This window comes from Myxine glutinosa, chromosome 2, assembly GCF_964187855.1.
Source record: "Myxine glutinosa chromosome 2, kmMyxGlut1.1, whole genome shotgun sequence".
Classification (NCBI taxonomy): domain Eukaryota; kingdom Metazoa; phylum Chordata; class Myxini; order Myxiniformes; family Myxinidae; genus Myxine; species Myxine glutinosa.
In genome coordinates, this window is record NC_136262.1 from 130,378,254 (window position 1) to 130,399,822 (window position 21,569).

Genomic DNA, 21,569 nt, shown 5'->3' on the forward strand with positions numbered 1-21,569 from the left:
ATGTTGCTCAGTGTGATGTGCGGTGCAGCGCCATGTTCCTTGGTATCATTTGTTAGAATAGTGACTTGGTTTTGAGGGGGCTACGTTTAGTCTGTTAATGGTGAGCCAGGTTTATAGGGTGCTGAGGAAGGGTGGAAGTTCTGCTGTGGCAGTGTTGATGTTGCTTTGAGTATGTACAAGAAAGTCCCTTCCTAACTCATTAGGCAGTGCTTCACCATGCAGCAAGACAATGACCCAAAATACATTGCAAACTCAACCAGGGGAAAAAGTTCAAACGCAACCAAGGAGTTCATCAGGGGAAAAAGCGGTAGGTTTAAGACTGGCCAAGTCAATCTCCTAATTTTAGTCCAATGGAGCACGAATTTCACTTGTTGAAGAGACTAAAGTTAGAAACACCCCGAAACAAACAGCAACTGAAAATGGCTGCAGTAAAGAACGGGCAAAGCATCTCAAAGGAAGATACCAAGAGTTTGGTGACGTCGACGGGTCATAGGCTCGATGTAGTTATTGCATGCACGGGATATGTACCCAAATACTGACTATTATACGACTGTACTTTAATTTACTTTAACTTAATCTGTTCCAATACTTATGTTTACCTAAAATAGGGGGATGGAACATAAAAAGTGCTATTGTTCTACAATGTAAAACATATATCCATATAAAGATACCAATTAATAAAATATGACCTTCTGAACTCTTGCATCATATTCATCTTTTGATCTCAAATCCAAATTTCTTGAGTATAATAGCAATAATTACAAATTTGACTTCACTGTTCCAATACTTATGGAGGGCACTGAATGTCTATAAAACAAGAATGACCGCGCTATGGTCACAACCTGCGTCACAATATATTGTTACGGACGCGGTTAAGATGTTATTTTGACCGAGCGGTTGGTATGACCACGACCGTTACAGGATCCCCGATTAGCCCGACTCCCCCAACGTTGACCAATCGCGCCACAGGTATTCAATCGGGAAACCTCTAAAGCGACCGAAAGAGAAGGAAGAGAGAAGAAGACAGAGTACGGAGGAATAACAGGATTTATTATACACACAAGCAAAAAGAAGGAGCGATCAAAGTTATTTACAAGCAATGGATGGAAGAAGCAGTCACACAGTGAATCGTTAGCTTATACTAGTCAATTTACTTAACCCCAGGACAACGATTAGGACAGACGACGTTCACACTTACACGGGGGATATTGCAGGCAGGTATGGCTTGAGGATGGATGGTTGTTTTGGGAGGCAATGGAGGGTCCAGCATGGATTGCTGCCTGGCATGTCCTTTTCGTGGCCTGCGGCCCCTTAGCTGCCCCCTTAGCTGCAGCGCAGCTGGTCGCACGATGGCTCGCACACACCTGCTCGTTCAGGCGTCTTCCTTCTTCCCAGCAACAACGAGCGGCAGCAAGCAAGAGGACGGGGTCAGAGCAAGAGGACGGGGTCAGAGCAAGAGGGTGGAGTGCGTCCCGCGGCGGCTTATATTGGTTTCCTCACCGAACCTTCGCGCACTTTCTCGGGGGTTCCCGCTCCGCCCTCTCTTAGCCAAACCCCTTGTTCTGGGTTGGATGAGCGGGGCCGACTTACTCCTCCCCCCTATGACGAGGGGGGCGACCCGTCTTCTCTAGCCACTCCCCTTGTTCGTAATGGCCGCAAATGGCGAAAACCGGTCAGCAGCTGCAGGTAAGGCGCCGTCACGTTGCACAGCAGTTCAGTACTGCAATAAACGGTTGTTGTCAAAGCTCAAGTGGGGGAATCCCTGGCACTTGAGCTGCCATGGATCATCGGAGGGGCCTACACTTTATTTCGTTTGATGCAATGCAGAGTCAATCTAGTGGGAAACACATATTTAGCCTACATAGAATAAGGAAATAAACTATTTAAAAAGATATATCGTGGCCTGTGTGTAAGTTTCATGGAATTAACTAGGAGGACGGCTGCGACCATTATTTACATTACGAGGGTGTTACACACAACAAAACCATACTTTTCACATTCGTTAGACTTTCTCCAAAATTGTTACACTTCTCAAAACCGTTACACTTCTCAAATTCGTTACACTGCACCCTCCTTTCTTCAGGCCAGTGCTCGGGCCTACAAAACTTTAACTTAGTGTGACACGTAGGTGTAATTCCCTCTACAATTAACCTGACCCTGAGTGTGACAATCTTAAAACACAAATAAGTATGTCCCCCTATTGCATTGCACCCTGTCTAACAGACTCAAGCCCACAGCTAACCGAATTACGGAATTGTTCTCAAACTATACATTTACGGTGGGGAGCATTATTTACAGTGACGTTATTTCTTATTTACAACGCAACCCAGGACCTGTGTTTTTTTTTTTTTCTTTTTAGGGAACAAGAAAAAGAAATTCCTGTTGGGAGGGAGGAGACAACACGCATTGCATCGATGCACCAGTACCAATACCACCAAAGCACCCAAAAGCACCACCAAGCACCAAAAGCACCACTCGATGCACAGTCACCACTGTTCATAATAAACACAACAAAACAACTGGTGGTGGTCTTCTCTTTCTCTGCTGGGCCGATGTTCTTCCCGACGTCTTCTGGCTTCATGCGGCCTACTTGGAAATAATAAAAAGCACAACTTGTGTTCATTTTTATTTAGGGCCGCAGGGGCCAACTAAGGGTGGTCCACCTGTTTGGCATAGGTGCCGCCTTACCGAGGTCCGCAAGCAAGATTCCCTGGCCACTATGGCCGGTCTCCAACAGAGGTGCCCTGCCCCAGAACCTGGGGTCCATCAAGTGGTACTTGGCCGCAGAACAGCGGTCCATAAAGTGGTACATCAACGCAATGCATGCTGGTTCTGAGAATCTCGTGCGCACAATGGCCATCTCACGCATGCTCCCCTCGGCGCCCAATGGCGCACAGGTCCTCAAGTGGGAGACAAAAGGGGGGAAGACAAATGAGCGAGGGGTAAGGTCACAAGGGTACACGTCAATAAAGGCAATGCAGGGTGAAGTGCGTACGGAGAGCGAAGTGAGAAAAACTCATCCCTACCGTACGTCACCCCCCCTGTCACCTACACTACCCTTGCCCTTACCCCATATTTACAAGAATTTACACCTTTACAAATTCGTCACTACGTCTTGTCTTCCCCATCTTTCCCTTCTACACCAAATTCGTCTCCAATCCCTCTACTTCAAAATTTGCCATCACCAATTCATCATCAATCCTCATAAGGAGGGAGAGATGGAATTACGCACAATGTCACACCCACGTCATGATGCGTCTCACAATCCAAAACATTTGCATTAATGAAAAATAATAAAACATGGCATGGTGTGGAGTTACCTCATCTCAGGTGAGTGGATGCAGATGGTGCGAGGAGACTCCAATCCTAACTATCCTCTAAATGACCTTAACACACTTTACACTACCCGGGGTCTCTCCCTGCCAATCCATTGGCCAACTTACACTATGGGTTCTAAAAACCAATTCCCATTGCCCAACTGTGGTGCTTCTCAATTTGGGGTCTCACTCCCCCGATTCATCTCCCGGTGCCCTCGCACAATTTCTGGGCTGCGACGTGTAGCTCTCCCAGCAGGTCTACCCACCTGCACACCTCCACCACTGCAGTTGCCACCCGAGCTTACCTAGCTCCTCACCCTAACCTAACTAACTGGGGAAGGCCCCTCCTGGCTCTGTCACCCCACTGGTGCCCTCTGGCACTGGGCTACCCGGGTCCGTCCTCCGGATACTCGGGCCCCATCCACAACAACTACTACCGGCTCCCAGAGCCCACCTGCGGCCTCACCTGGCCGACATCCTCACAGTGGTGGAGTGCCCAAACCAACTACACACACTAACAGGCTACACGCCCAGCCATTTCCACAACACTAATGCACCCATCCAATCACCATTCTTCCACCCGCACCACAGATGCCAATATCCAACCACAATTTACCTATACCCTCTACCTAACACTTACACTACCCGCCCCGGGTATTCGTGATGGGGGTCCACTCTTCCCCCATTCACACCTTCGCACCATCCACTCCACTCCATTGTTTCCACCATGCTCACTCCACGACCATCCATTCCAATACTCCATTTATTCCACACTACCATTCTCCATACCTGTTGTTGCACACCTGTGCACTCACACCTGGTGCCACCTGCACCCTCCTCCTCTTCCTGGACCATTGGGTCAGCACAATACACAATCACCTTCACTCACTCATACACTGCTCCACACACCTGTTCAGTTGCACACCTGTGCAATCACACCTGTTCAATCCTCAACCACACGGCATCATCTCATCTAACTACTCCCCTCTGAAACTTGCGCTTCCCAGTCGCCCCTTTAAACTATTGCGCTCCCACGTCATTATAATCCACACTAATCTACCTGCGTCCCCACTACAGGTATCCTTGTCACTAACTAACCTTAACGTCACCTAATGTCATCTTCGCTAGGTCCCTACACACAATATCCTAACCCACCCGGGCTAGTTTTCACTGCCATAAACCCCATAAACTAGTGCTCCTTTGCCCCCCCTTCTGTGAGGGATGACAGAGTTGCCATCCCACCACATCGGGGAGGTCCTACTATCAATTTGGCACACCAAATTTCAGCCAATCAAAATTTTTTGCCAATAATCTGCCAATCACCGTACCAATCATCAAATTTTGCCTTTTTCTAATTTTGGGTCCAAAACACTAACCTCATCACCCGTCTACTTATTAGATCCTCTCGGTGCGCCAATTCCCTTCTAAAGCTCGGCTTCGTACAGCCGAGCAATGAATGCGGGTTGTTTTGTGCCAGCGGCTGGATACGTCCCGCATTCGGGGCAGGGACGGGGGCTTACCCGGGCCGAGATCCCACGCACCACCTCGGCATGGAGCCATCCAATGTCCCGATCTCGACCTGCCGGCACGTCTCAACAAAAAGTGGTCGCCATGACGACCCTTCCTATCGAGCTGCCCGCTCCGCCTAGTTGAGCACGGACGCGGCCGTTCCAAGCGAGGCCCAGCGTGGATCGCGTACGGCGGTCCTTTCGAACCCGCCGTGGCTCGGATCCCCGCTGGTTCTCGCGGCACGTGAAGCCCGGCACGCACCGAGGGCCCGATTCGGCTATAAGTCGCTCTAACCGCTAACCCGGTTACCGTCGATGCCTCACCTGCATGCTTACATGCATACGCTACCCCTTTCTTGCTCATACCTCCAGCTGTTCCCATGCTCCTCGTACCTTTCCTTACACACCTCGGTACACTCATTCCGCTCACAGACTTGGTCACACACCTGACCACCGAACACCTTGGCACACATTCGTCGCTCGCACACCTCACCAACACACCTCTTCGCGCCCCCTCCTCGGTCACCTCCTCTGTGACAATCACAGGTGTGCTCTCACTCGCACACCCAACCACGTGCCTCACGACCAACTCAAGTGTGCATTCCCACACACGCTCTACCATTCCAGGTGTGCATCCTTCCATTCCAGGTGTACATCCTCGCTCACCTGTCACATCTAACTCACGCTCCGTGCCACTCTCACTACTCTCACCACCACTCTTGACAACGCACTCTTTCCTCATGCACCTGTCCGTTACACACCTTTCTCGCGCACACTCTTGCGCACACTCTTTCGTTACTTCCTCCGTAACACTTACCACACCGCGCTTCCATGTACCCCCTCGCACACGCGCTACGACCGACTCACTCTCGACAGCACACTCACTGGTCGGCGCGCACTTTTTCCTCACACACCCCATGGTCGGACATTCTCGCACACCTCTTTTTTCGCACACCTGACCTGTCACACACTTCACCAACGGCCTCTCATGAACACCCGGGTCCACAACAACCCCCAAGCCGACTGAAGCTCCCCTCGCATCATGTACATTTCCGATTATATCGCCACTCACCTTGGCACCTCTTCGTCGCACCTCTTCTGCCACCTGCAAACTCTTTATTTGGTTAGCGAGCACGACATCACGATTTGAGCACCGACCTTGTACATATTCCGTCACCTCTTCCTGGATTTCTCTTTTAGTTTCTGTCCGTCTCTTCTTAATTTCACTCACCCCCTCTAACACCTCCTTTAACTTTTGCTTCACCTCTTTTATACCCCGGTGCGTCTCCTCAAGTTCGTCCTCTAAGGCTACCCTGACCGTATCTATGTGCATCCTCACCTGCCGGTCCTTCGTCTCCATTGCCTCTGTCACCTCGTCCAACCTCATTGTCAGTCCCTCACGTACCATCTGACATTGCCTCTGTGTCGCTATTGTCATTTTTAATTTCTTTTTGTGTCACCTTTAACCCTCCTAGTACCGCAGTGTTCCTTTGAACCTGCTCCACTAACTCCGCTTGTCCCTCTGTCAGCTGTTCCACCTCCTCCGTCAGATCTTCTATTCCCCCTTGTAACCTCGCCGTATTATTTCTCACCTCTTTCTCTATACGCTTTTCGCCTCGCTTTACCTCCTCGCGTACCCCCGAGACCTCCTCACTTACACCTCGTCGTATCTCCTCTTTCATCTCCTCCATCTCTTTTGTAGATGCCACACTCATCTGTCCCAATTCATCCCTCTGAGCATCCAGTTTACTTTCTAACCCGATTTTCACCTCCTCTATCTGGTTCCCCATCTGTTCGATTTCCCGGGCGGATTGCTCCCCTATTTCCCGCAATTTGTCTTCCATCCTATTTTCTAACCCCATTAACCCATTTTTCACCTCTTTTATCCCGTTGTCTAACCCCTCAAGATTATTGTCTAACTTCCCAAATTTCTTGTCTAACCCCTCAAAATTATTGTTTAACTTCCCAAATTTCTTGTCTAACCCCTCAAAATTATTGTCTAACTTCCCAAATTTATTGTCTAACCCCTCAAAATTATTGTCTAACTTCCCAAATTTCTTGTCTAACCCCTCAAAATGATTGTCTAACTTCCCAAATTTCTTGTCTAACCCCTCACCGGTACTCCTCGCTTCGTCCCTCATTGCCCCCAATTGCTCACTCTGAGCCCTCGCTTCGTCCCTCATTACCCCCATTTGGCCCTCCAATCGCTCACTATTCTTGTCCATAAGGGCCTTCATTTGGATCATAAAGAGATTCCAATCCACCAGTGGCGCTGCTACGGTCGCGGGCGCGGCTAAATTTGGCGCCACAATAACCATGTGCGCGAGGCCGCCATTTTGTGCACCTGATACACCCTCAACCACCTCATTGCTCTCCTCCTCCCTTTCTTCCCCTAAGTCCTGGGTTACCCCTAACCCGTCTATCTCCCCCACCGACATCCGATCGCCTTGATTGTCCATGGCGCGATCTCAAAATTCGGGTTTTATAAAACAAAATTTCGGCAGCTCGTAATTTTGACCAAAAAATTTTTTCCTACACATTTTAAAAATTTGGTTCGGGCCTCGTATCCCACTCCTGACACCAATTGTTACAGACTCGGTTAAGATGTTATTTTGACCGAGCGGTTGGTATGACCACGACCGTTACAGGATCCCCGATTAGCCCGACTCCCCCAACGTTGACCAATCGCGCCACAGGTATTCAATCGGGAAACCTCTAAAGCGACCGAAAGAGAAGGAAGAGAGAAGAAGACAGAGTACGGAGGAATAACAGGATTTATTATACACACAAGCAAAAAGAAGGAGCGATCAAAGTTATTTACAAGCAATGGATGGAAGAAGCAGTCACACAGTGAATCGTTAGCTTATACTAGTCAATTTACTTAACCCCAGGACAACGATTAGGACAGACGACGTTCACACTTACACGGGGGATATTGCAGGCAGGTATGGCTTGAGGATGGATGGTTGTTTTGGGAGGCAATGGAGGGTCCAGCGTGGATTGCTGCCTGGCGCGTCCTTTTCGTGGCCTGCGGCCCCTTAGCTGCCCCCTTAGCTGCAGCGCAGCTGGTCGCACGATGGCTCGCACACACCTGCTCGTTCAGGCGTCTTCCTTCTCCCCAGCAACAACGAGCGACAGCAAGCAAGAGGACGGGGTCAGAGCAAGAGGACGGGGTCAGAGCAAGAGGGTGGAGTGCGTCCCGCGGCGGCTTATATTGGTTTCCTTACCGAACCTTCGCGCACTTTCTCGGGGGTTCCCGCTCCGCCCTCTCTTAGCCAAACCCCTTGTTCTGGGTTGGATGAGCGGGGCCGACTTACTCCTCCCCCCTATGACGAGGGGGGCGACCCGTCTTCTCTAGCCACTCCCCTTGTTCGTAATGGCCGCAAATGGCGAAAACCGGTCAGCAGCTGCAGGTAAGGCGCCGTCACATTGCACAGCAGTTCAGTACTGCAATAAACGGTTGTTGTCAAAGATCAAGTGGGGGAATCCCTGGCACTTGAGCTGCCATGGATCATCGGAGGGGCCTACGCTTTATTTCGTTTGATGCAATGCAGAGTCAATCTAGTGGGAAACACATATTTAGCCTACATAGAATAAGGAAATAAACTATTTAAAAAGATATATCGTGGCCTGTGTGTAAGTTTCATGGAATTAACTAGGAGGACGGCTGCGACCATTATTTACATTACGAGGGTGTTACACACAACAAAACCATACTTTTCACATTCGTTACACTTTCTCCAAAATTGTTACACTTCTCAAAACCGTTACACTTCTCAAATTCGTTACAATATATATATACTAGCGGGGTCACCCGTGGGAATCCCACGGGCATGGATGTGTGTGACATTTCGACATATTGAGTTATATGCTGCACATTCATTTTTACAAAATGGTTACTGGCAAGTCATCAGATCCAGAAATGGTGTGAATTTAGTTATTTCACATAATATGTGACCCCTCACTCCTCTCCACCTGACACTCTCCTGTCTCCACCTGACACTCTCCTGTCTCCACCTGACACTCTCCTCTCTCCACCTAGCACTCCTCTCCTCTCCAAACCCTCACATCCCTCTCCTTTCCAATCCCTCACCTCTCCAATCCCTCACACTACTCTCCTCTCCAATCCTTCACACGCCTCTCCAATCGCGCCTCACACTCCTCTCCAATCGCGCCTCACACTCCTCTCCAATCGCGCCTCACACTCCTCTCCAATCGTGCCTCACACTCCTCTCCAATCGTGCCTCACACTCCCCTCCAATCACTCCTCTCCAATCGTGCCTCACACTCCTCTCCAATCACGCCTCACACTCCTCTCCAATCGTGCCTCACACTCCTCTCCAATCGCGCCTCACACTCCTCTCCAATCGCGCCTCACTCGCCTCTCCAATCGGCTTTCCCCGTCTCGTTTCTCTCCTTTTTCTCCCGTCTCGTTCTTTTTCTTGCTCCAAATCGGCCCGTCGGAATCGGAAATCGGCCCGTCTCGCCCGTCGGCCCGTCGGAATCGGAAATCGGCCCGTCTTGCTTTTGTGCTTGTGCGTAAATAAATTGTGTTCATGACACCATTTCTGGTGTTGGGCTAGCGGCTAGGGTGCCGGCTTAGGATCCTGGGTTCGAATCTCGGTCGATCGCCGAATTAATGCCAGGGGGGTTGACTCAGCCTGTCATCCTTCCGAGGTCGGCTAATTGAGTACCAGTTCACTGGTAATTCCCTGTTTGTCGTTGAAGGCGGCAAAAAGGGTTGGCGTCAGGAAGGGCATCCGGCCGTAAAACATTGCTTCAAAAAGGGGACAAAAAAACAACAACTACCACGGTCCCCGAAAAGGCCAACCCCCGCTTTGCGGGGAAAAATGGCCTCTAAACGGTGGTTTTTACACCATTTCTGGATCTGATGACTTGCCAGTAACCATTTTGTAAAAATGAATGTGCAGCATCTAACTCAATATGTCGAAACGAAATGTCACACACATCCATGCCCGTGGGATTCCCACGGGTGACCCCGCAAGTTTGCATTGACGTTCGTCGATGGACTCGTTCGCCCGTCTCATTCGTTTTCTTGCTGCATCCTGTTCAAGTCTGCGTTCTTCATCGATCGTCTCATTCATTTTGGAAATAGAAGTTTCCACGCAGCGCATGAATTGTCACGATCCTCAAGAGGAATTTGTCTCGTAATCATCAAATGATAAATGGCAAGTAAATTATATTGTGGAAAATTAAAGATTTCAAATAAACCTATTTAAAGTGTATTCGCACATAACTAATTTTAAAAAACGAAGAAATATCTCTCGGTAATTTCCTGAAACATATTTTACTTCCGGCTAATAATGTTGAATTAAATAAAAACGAAGAAATATATGTCGGCATCATTGTTGACGTTTTTGTGACGACTGTCATCAAACGAAAAAGTAATATATCTTAACGGAAAAGCAAAAGCGAATTTTTAATATATTTAATAGAAACACGTTGCCGTCGGTGTCATGTTGGGCGGTGTATGATACACCATGACGCGATTTTTAAAAATATATCTCTGCATTTTCCCGCGTGTGTGGAATGTTCTCAATTATTGCTGACACCGAGTCCAAAACCATCGATAAAAATGAAATCATATGGTGAGTTAGATTGGAGATAAAGGCGTGAGAGAGACTCAATGGCCTTGAAGTTGAAGTTACAGGCGTTTGAGAATTCATTTCGTTCTATAAACGGCAACTTTCATTGGATTTCCTTCCCGTTTTTTTTCAACCGAGTCGAAAACTATGTTAGCGACTGTGAAAAATGAAATGATATATCGAATTTTTAATATGTATCGACACGTTGCCGTCGGTGTCATGTTAGGCGGTGTATGATACACCATGACGCGATTTTAAAAAATATATCTGCATTTTCCCGCGTGTGTGGAATGTTCTCAATTATTGCTGACACCGACTCTAAAACCATCGATAAAAATGAAATCATATGGTGAGTTAGATTGGAGATAAAGGCGTGAGAGAGACTCAATGGCCTTGAAGTTACAGGCATTTGAGAATTCATTTCGTTCTATAAACGGCAACTTTCATCGGATTTTCTTCTCGTTTTTTTCAACCGAGTCTAAAACTATGTTAGCGACTGTGAAAAATGAAATGATATATCGAATTTAAAATAGATATCGACACATTGCCGTCGGTGTCATGTTGGGCGGTGTATGATACACCATGACGCGATTTTAAAAAATATATCTCTGCATTTTCCCGCGTGTGTGGAATGTTTGTGGAAAATTAAAGATTTCAAATAAACCTATTTAAAGTGTATGCGCACATAACTAATAAAAAAAACGAAGAAATATCTCTCGGTAATTTCCTGAAACATATTTTACTTCCGGCTAATATGTTGAATGAAATAAAAACGAAGAAATATATGTCGGCATCATTGTTGACGTTTTTGTGACGACTATCATCAAACGAAATAGTAATATATCATAACGGAAAAGCAAAAGCGAATTTTTAATATATATCGACACATTGCCGGCGGTGTCATGTTGGGCGGTGTATGATACACCATGACGCGATTTTAAAAAATATATCTCTGCATTTTCCCGCGTGTGTGGATTGTTCTCAATTATTGCTGACACCGAGTCTAAAAGTAAAACCATCGATAAAAATGAAATCATATGGTGAGTTAGATTGGAGATAAAGGCGTGAGAGAGACTCAATGGCCTTGAAGTTACAGGCCTTTGAGAATTCATTTCGTTCTATAAACGGCAACTTTCATCGGATTTTCTTCCCGTTTTTTTTCAACCGAGTCTAAAACTATGTTAGCGACTGTGAAAAATGAAATGATTTATCGAATTTGATTTGAAATAAAACTGGGGGAGAGCAAGACACCACGGGCCTACAAAACAGGACTCAAAGCTATGCGAGTTAATAAAATGGTGGATATTTGTTTATAGCCACTCCCAGAATGGGTGGAGCTATGGGTGGAGCTACTCTGCAAACCGAGTAAGCCACACCCCGGACAGACACCCAACAGATAGACAGACAGACAGACAGAATCATCTACGGCTATTATAATATAGACTAGCGGGGTCACCCGTGGGAATCCCACGGGCATGGATGTGTGTGACATTTCGACATATTGAGTTATATGCTGCACATTCATTTTTACAAAATGGTTACTGGCAAGTCATCAGATCCAGAAATGGTGTGAATTTAGTTATTTCACATAATATGTGACCCCTCACTCCTCTCCACCTGACACTCTCCTGTCTCCACCTGACACTCTCCTCTCTCCACCTAGCACTCCTCTCCTCTCCAAACCCTCACATCCCTCTCCTTTCCAATCCCTCACCTCTCCAATCCCTCACACTCCTCTCCTCTGCAATCCTTCACACGCCTCTCCAATCGCGCCTCACACTCCTCTCCAATCGCGCCTCACACTCCTCTCCAATCGCGCCTCACACTCCTCTCCAATCGTGCCTCACACTCCTCTCCAATCGTGCCTCACACTCCCCTCCAATCACTCCTCTCCAATCGTGCCTCACACTCCTCTCCAATCACGCCTCACACTCCTCTCCAATCGTGCCTCACACTCCTCTCCAATCGCGCCTCACACTCCTCTCCAATCGCGCCTCACTCGCCTCTCCAATCGGCTTTCCCCGTCTCGTTTCTCTCCTTTTTCTCCCGTCTCGTTCTTTTTCTTGCTCCAAATCGGCCCGTCGGAATCGGAAATCGGCCCGTCTCGCCCGTCGGAATCGGAAATCGGCCCGTCTTGCTTTTGTGCTTGTGCGTAAATAAATTGTGTTCATGACACCATTTCTGGTGTTGGGCTAGCGGCTAGGGTGCCGGCTTAGGATCCTGGGTTCGAATCTCGGTCGATCGCCGAATTAATGCCAGGGGGGTTGACTCAGCCTGTCATCCTTCCGAGGTCGGCTAATTGAGTACCAGTTCACTGGTAATTCCCTGTTTGTCGTTGAAGGCGGCAAAAAGGGTTGGCGTCAGGAAGGGCATCCGGCCGTAAAACATTGCTTCAAAAAGGGGACAAAAAAACAACAACTACCACGGTCCCCGAAAAGGCCAACCCCCGCTTTGCGGGGAAAAATGGCCTCTAAACGGTGGTTTTTACACCATTTCTGGATCTGATGACTTGCCAGTAACCATTTTGTAAAAATGAATATGCAGCATCTAACTCAATATGTCGAAATGTCACACACATCCATGCCCGTGGGATTCCCACGGGTGACCCCGCAAGTTTGCATTGACGTTCGTCGATGGACTCGTTCGCCCGTCTCATTCGTTTTCTTGCTGCATCCTGTTCAAGTCTGCGTTCTTCATCGATCGTCTCATTCATTTTGGAAATAGAAGTTTCCACGCAGCGCATGAATTGTCACGATCCTCAAGAGGAATTTGTCTCGTAATCATCAAATGATAAATGGCAAGTAAATTATATTGTGGAAAATTAAAGATTTCAAATAAACATATTTAAAGTGTATTCGCACATAACTAATTTTAAAAAACGAAGAAATATCTCTCGGTAATTTCCTGAAACATATTTTACTTCCGGCTAATAATGTTGAATTAAATAAAAACGAAGAAATATATGTCGGCATCATTGTTGACGTTTTTGTGACGACTGTCATCAAACGAAAAAGTAATATATCTTAACGGAAAAGCAAAAGCGAATTTTTAATATATATCGACACGTTGCCGTCGGTGTCATGTTGGGCGGTGTATGATACACCATGACGCGATTTTTAAAAATATATCTCTGCATTTTCCCGCGTGTGTGGAATGTTCTCAATTATTGCTGACACCGAGTCCAAAACCATCGATAAAAATGAAATCATATGGTGAGTTAGATTGGAGATAAAGGCGTGAGAGAGACTCAATGGCCTTGAAGTTGAAGTTACAGGCGTTTGAGAATTCATTTCGTTCTATAAACGGCAACTTTCATTGGATTTCCTTCCCGTTTTTTTTCAACCGAGTCGAAAACTATGTTAGCGACTGTGAAAAATGAAATGATATATCGAATTTTTAATATGTATCGACACGTTGCCGTCGGTGTCATGTTAGGCGGTGTATGATACACCATGACGCGATTTTAAAAAATATATCTCTGCATTTTCCCGCGTGTGTGGATTGTTCTCAATTATTGCTGACACCGAGTCTAAAAGTAAAACCATCGATAAAAATGAAATCATATGGTGAGTTAGATTGGAGATAAAGGCGTGAGAGAGACTCAATGGCCTTGAAGTTACAGGCCTTTGAGAATTCATTTCGTTCTATAAACGGTAACTTTCATCGGATTTTCTTCCCGTTTTTTTTCAACCGAGTCTAAAACTATGTTAGCGACTGTGAAAAATGAAATGATTTATCGAATTTGATTTGAAATAAAACTGGGGGAGAGCAAGACACCACGGGCCTACAAAACAGGACTCAAAGCTATGCGAGTTAATAAAATGGTGGATATTTGTTTATAGCCACTCCCAGAATGGGTGGAGCTATGGGTGGAGCTACTCTGCAAACCGAGTAAGCCACACCCCGGACAGACACCCAACAGATAGACAGACAGACAGACAGAATCATCTACGGCTATTATAATATAGACTAGCGGGGTCACCCGTGGGAATCCCACGGGCATGGATGTGTGTGACATTTCGACATATTGAGTTATATGCTGCACATTCATTTTTACAAAATGGTTACTGGCAAGTCATCAGATCCAGAAATGGTGTGAATTTAGTTATTTCACATAATATGTGACCCCTCACTCCTCTCCACCTGACACTCTCCTGTCTCCACCTGACACTCTCCTCTCTCCACCTAGCACTCCTCTCCTCTCCAAACCCTCACATCCCTCTCCTTTCCAATCCCTCACCTCTCCAATCCCTCACACTCCTCTCCTCTGCAATCCTTCACACGCCTCTCCAATCGCGCCTCACACTCCTCTCCAATCGCGCCTCACACTCCTCTCCAATCGCGCCTCACACTCCTCTCCAATCGTGCCTCACACTCCTCTCCAATCGTGCCTCACACTCCCCTCCAATCACTCCTCTCCAATCGTGCCTCACACTCCTCTCCAATCACGCCTCACACTCCTCTCCAATCGTGCCTCACACTCCTCTCCAATCGCGCCTCACACTCCTCTCCAATCGCGCCTCACTCGCCTCTCCAATCGGCTTTCCCCGTCTCGTTTCTCTCCTTTTTCTCCCGTCTCGTTCTTTTTCTTGCTCCAAATCGGCCCGTCGGAATCGGAAATCGGCCCGTCTCGCCCGTCGGAATCGGAAATCGGCCCGTCTTGCTTTTGTGCTTGTGCGTAAATAAATTGTGTTCATGACACCATTTCTGGTGTTGGGCTAGCGGCTAGGGTGCCGGCTTAGGATCCTGGGTTCGAATCTCGGTCGATCGCCGAATTAATGCCAGGGGGGTTGACTCAGCCTGTCATCCTTCCGAGGTCGGCTAATTGAGTACCAGTTCACTGGTAATTCCCTGTTTGTCGTTGAAGGCGGCAAAAAGGGTTGGCGTCAGGAAGGGCATCCGGCCGTAAAACATTGCTTCAAAAAGGGGACAAAAAAACAACAACTACCACGGTCCCCGAAAAGGCCAACCCCCGCTTTGCGGGGAAAAATGGCCTCTAAACGGTGGTTTTTACACCATTTCTGGATCTGATGACTTGCCAGTAACCATTTTGTAAAAATGAATATGCAGCATCTAACTCAATATGTCGAAATGTCACACACATCCATGCCCGTGGGATTCCCACGGGTGACCCCGCAAGTTTGCATTGACGTTCGTCGATGGACTCGTTCGCCCGTCTCATTCGTTTTCTTGCTGCATCCTGTTCAAGTCTGCGTTCTTCATCGATCGTCTCATTCATTTTGGAAATAGAAGTTTCCACGCAGCGCATGAATTGTCACGATCCTCAAGAGGAATTTGTCTCGTAATCATCAAATGATAAATGGCAAGTAAATTATATTGTGGAAAATTAAAGATTTCAAATAAACATATTTAAAGTGTATTCGCACATAACTAATTTTAAAAAACGAAGAAATATCTCTCGGTAATTTCCTGAAACATATTTTACTTCCGGCTAATAATGTTGAATTAAATAAAAACGAAGAAATATATGTCGGCATCATTGTTGACGTTTTTGTGACGACTGTCATCAAACGAAAAAGTAATATATCTTAACGGAAAAGCAAAAGCGAATTTTTAATATATATCGACACGTTGCCGTCGGTGTCATGTTGGGCGGTGTATGATACACCATGACGCGATTTTTAAAAATATATCTCTGCATTTTCCCGCGTGTGTGGAATGTTCTCAATTATTGCTGACACCGAGTCCAAAACCATCGATAAAAATGAAATCATATGGTGAGTTAGATTGGAGATAAAGGCGTGAGAGAGACTCAATGGCCTTGAAGTTGAAGTTACAGGCGTTTGAGAATTCATTTCGTTCTATAAACGGCAACTTTCATTGGATTTCCTTCCCGTTTTTTTTCAACCGAGTCGAAAACTATGTTAGCGACTGTGAAAAATGAAATGATATATCGAATTTTTAATATGTATCGACACGTTGCCGTCGGTGTCATGTTAGGCGGTGTATGATACACCATGACGCGATTTTAAAAAATATATCTGCATTTTCCCGCGTGTGTGGAATGTTCTCAATTATTGCTGACACCGACTCTAAAACCATCGATAAAAATGAAATCATATGGTGAGTTAGATTGGAGATAAAGGCGTGAGAGAGACTCAATGGCCTTGAAGTTACAGGCATTTGAGAATTCATTTCGTTCTATAAACGGCAACTTTCATCGGATTTTCTTCTCGTTTTTTTTCAACCGAGTCTAAAACTATGTTAGCGACTGTGAAAAATGAAATGATATATCGAATTTAAAATAGATATCGACACATTGCCGTCGGTGTCATGTTGGGCGGTGTATGATATGACGCGATTTTAAAAAATATATCTCTGCATTTTCCCGCGTGTGTGGAATGTTTGTGGAAAATTAAAGATTTCAAATAAACCTATTTAAAGTGTATGCGCACATAACTAATAAAAAAAACGAAGAAATATCTCTCGGTAATTTCCTGAAACATATTTTACTTCCGGCTAATATGTTGAATGAAATAAAAACGAAGAAATATATGTCGGCATCATTGTTGACGTTTTTGTGACGACTATCATCAAACGAAATAGTAATATATCATAACGGAAAAGCAAAAGCGAATTTTTAATATATATCGACACATTGCCGGCGGTGTCATGTTGGGCGGTGTATGATACACCATGACGCGATTTTAAAAAATATATCTCTGCATTTTCCCGCGTGTGTGGATTGTTCTCAATTATTGCTGACACCGAGTCTAAAAGTAAAACCATCGATAAAAATGAAATCATATGGTGAGTTAGATTGGAGATAAAGGCGTGAGAGAGACTCAATGGCCTTGAAGTTACAGGCCTTTGAGAATTCATTTCGTTCTATAAACGGCAACTTTCATCGGATTTTCTTCCCGTTTTTTTTCAACCGAGTCTAAAACTATGTTAGCGACTGTGAAAAATGAAATGATTTATCGAATTTGATTTGAAATAAAACTGGGGGAGAGCAAGACACCACGGGCCTACAAAACAGGACTCAAAGCTATGCGAGTTAATAAAATGGTGGATATTTGTTTATAGCCACTCCCAGAATGGGTGGAGCTATGGGTGGAGCTACTCTGCAAACCGAGTAAGCCACACCCCGGACAGACACCCAACAGATAGACAGACAGACAGACAGAATCATCTACGGCTATTATAATATAGATAAATATATACAGACTTGGCATTTAATTTGGAATAATTTTTTTGTGGGGGTGAACTTACTTTTCAAGATGAATAAGAACCAAAAGTTCATTGGAATTATGTTGAAATTATTCTAGATTTTGTTAATGTGAACTTTAAAAGAAACAAAAACCACATTTGACATTTCGAAGCAAATAAATTGATCCTTGAAAGTGATGTAAATTGATATCGAACTCAATTCACGGACAGTACTGTGTTAAACTTCTGTACGTTTTCCAGAAGTATCTCTTTATTTTGCACGTTAACCAATTTTTTTTTTTTCAACAAAAACAAAAGCTAAATTATGACTGGGATTACGGACAGTAAAATTACAGTTCAGTACTTCGTGTAACCCCCACGAGCATTCAGGAGAGCACGTATATGTCGAGGCATGCTGTTCACGAGATTTGCCAAGGTTTGGACAGGAATCGCTTGCCATGCAGTGACAATAGTCTGCTGCAATTCACGCACAGAGGTCGGCTGCTGGTCCAAGGGGTCGATCTGACGCGTTAATTCTGCCCACAAGTTCTCTATCGGATTCATATCCGGGGACATGGCAGGCCACTCCATGTGCTCTACACCACGGTCAGCAAGAAAGTGTTGGATCATGCGAGCATGATGAGGCCATGCATTATCATCTTGGAAGACAAAGTTTCCTCGAAAGGCTGCACGAGCAAATGGAAGCAATGTTTCTTCCAGAATGGCCCTGTACTTGAACTGGTTCAGGTTTCCATTCAGAACAACCAGGTCAGTTTTGCCCCCTTCATGAAAAGCAGCCCAAACGGTCACTCCACCACCTCCAGCTTGGACTCTTGGCACGATACAATCTTCGTTGTGGGCTTCATGCACTTGTCTGCGCACTCAGACACGGCCATCTTGACGATAGACCAGAAATCTAGACTCGTCACTGAATGTCACGTGATTCCAGTATCCTGGCTGCCATTGACGGTGCTCTCTGGCCCACTTCAATCGGTGCTGGCTGTGTTGTCTGTTCAGGCATGGCTTTCTCAGGGGATGCCTGGCACGATAGCCTGCTTGAACCAGTCGTTGGTTGACTAGCCTTCTGGATACAGGCACATTTGTCAGTTGCTGCCACTCAGGCCTAAGCCGATTAGCTGACTTGGTACGGCCATTGCAGACTAACCGGTGCAGCTGGCGATCATCTCTCCTTGTGGTTCTGCGTGGACGTCCTGGCCTCGGTATTGGAGTAGGGACACCCCTCTGAGCATTTCGTTTCAGGATCTTTGACACCTGACCTTGAGTGATGCCATACTGCTGAGCAATAGCACGCTGTTTCATGCCAGAATTTCGTAAAGCCACCACTCCATGACAAACAGCATTGTCAAGTTGACGGACAATCTCCAGAGGAAGCGGCAATAACTTTTGTAGACGTGCAGCAGTTGTTTTCCACTAATACAGAACGCAACAACCCTTATATACCCGATTGTGAAGCCAATCGTCAAATGTACCTGTCCTTACATTTTGTCACGCCACCTGTGATATAATCCTGTCATTGAAATCTTGCTGCGAAAGACAATCAGTGACATGGTTCTTTCACCAAAGACATCACCGAAGGGTAAAAGAAACTCACCAGATTGATATACTGAGTTTAGAAAGTAAACCCGTCAAGAAAAAATAAAATTCCATATTAAATGCCAAGTCTGTATATATATATATATATATATATATATATATATATATATATATATATATATATATATATATATATATATATATATATATATATACATATATATATATATATATATATATATATATATATATATATATATATATATATATATATATATATATATGTCGGGAGTGACTCCTTGATCATAATAGAATTCCACCATCAATTTGAGAATGATAAACGTTTATTAAAAACCAAGTACACAGCTGGGAGGGAGCAAGACATCTACAGCATGAATGGACAACATGCCAAGTCAACCTTCCTAAGGACACATCGATTCGCAGTTCATTTATATAGAGGCACACTTTATCAGAGAATCTCCGCTAGAGTCTGAGAGGACAAAGAAACTGGGCTAATGGTCCTCCCACTGGCATCCCCAGTAGGCCATGTTCCCCACCGTCATCCGTCCTTTCGTCTTGGAGGAGTGAAGCACGCACCGTTAGGATCCGGACCAGATGTGTTTTCAAGGCTCCGAGGTGACAAGAAATAGAACTCACTGAAGGTGGATTGCATTCCTGGTCCTGATAAGGCCATAAAATGTATGAGGTCGTTCTGATGAGTTCCAGGTGTTGGATGTACCTTTCAGCTCACTTTCTTATTTAAACTTAAATCCAGAGTATATTTATCATAACTCGAGCATCATTTGATTATACGAAATATAGTTAATGTTTTAACAGTCTATCAGCAAAGGTCTATGTCTACAAATTCAAGCGTCCCACGTAAGGTTCACATTTCAGACATGTATAATCCGCATTCCTGCCCGCGGCTCGAGACGCTGTTTGCGGGCCAAAGAGAGAGTTTTACGACAAGGCTATCTGGCCTGTAAAGAACGCACGTATACAACAAAGCCATCTGTTCTGCACAGATGAAGCGTGTATTTCTCATTTTAAACTATGGCAAAGCGAAAACCTTTTTATTAACTATGAAATAACATTTTCAAACAACATTTATAACAGAGCTCGTACAGTAACAAATCAGCTACCTGACATTAACCTTCCTCTTGTCTCGTCGAGACAAAGTATCTCAGGAGACAACGTGCCACATCGGGCTTTATTGAAAGACAATCGTGTAATGCGGGTATCTCCCAAGGGCGTACCGTGCGCCCATAGCGCCTCGCCCGTGCATTTGGGGAACATGTCGTGTGGTGCGTGCTTGGAACCTGAGGGCTCAGAACATGAAAGTCCATTAACGTTTCGGATCCACAAGAAGGCGTCTGGTCCAGATGAGGTTCTGCCCCACCAGGGGGCCCATCACCTCCCCTGCGGAACTTGCTCCCCCCACCCTTTGCAGACGCGATCCTTGCAGATCTTCGAAGTTAATCAACGATCATGCCCATGAGATCTCTCACGTGCTGCTGTTCTGGGGAATACATAATGTTGTCAGTATCTTGTATCTCATGTTCCTGGTCAGGGTACAGAGCGTTAAAATCCGAATCACTTGAAGCAAAGAGATCCGAAACATTTGAAGCAAAGAGAGGGACTTCCTTTATGTCAAAGTCTCCCATGGACGCCTGGTCGGCTTGCGGGTCTAGGATATCCATGTCGGCTCCCTTGACTGCCAGACCCAGCGTCGCAATCAGATCCATAGTTGGGTCGGAAGGGGGTGTACAGCTGTGAGCTTGTAATACATAAGAGGCGTTAGCCAGTTCCCACAAGGGATTTTCAACACAAGTATCACAGTCATCACAAAAATCAATACAATCTTCTGAAGCGCCGGTCACATCTGCCTTGTTGAAGGACCCATTCAGGTCGACGGCCTCTGTGGTCAGAACCATGGTCGTTGTCGGCGGCTTCTTCGTTTTCCATCCTGTAAAGTACTTTCTCATACAGAGGAGGACTAAAGATTTCATTAGTGCCCCCCAAATTACTACCCCGATTATCACGGCCAGTGCGGTCAATAGCCACTTCACTATAGTGCCTGTCCATCCCCGGAACCAGTCAGTGAGCCAGCTAAATTTATAAGAGTTCTCGCGCGCGATCCGATCGATCGTCAGGGCGTGGCTAGTTTCCCTTAGCCTCACTATTGCGGCTGACACTCCTTCGGATGGATCAGGTATGTAAGTGCAACATTTTCCCTCTACTATTCCGCATACCCCTCCTTTCTCTGCCAGGAGCATGTCCAAAGCCACCCGATTCTGCATCACCATTGTACGCATGTGAACTACCATGTCCAATAGTATGTCATGAGCCGTAGCGGTGTCGTTTGCCACCTTTTCTAGGGCCAAAGCCAATTTATCTATCCGGAAGCTGTTCAT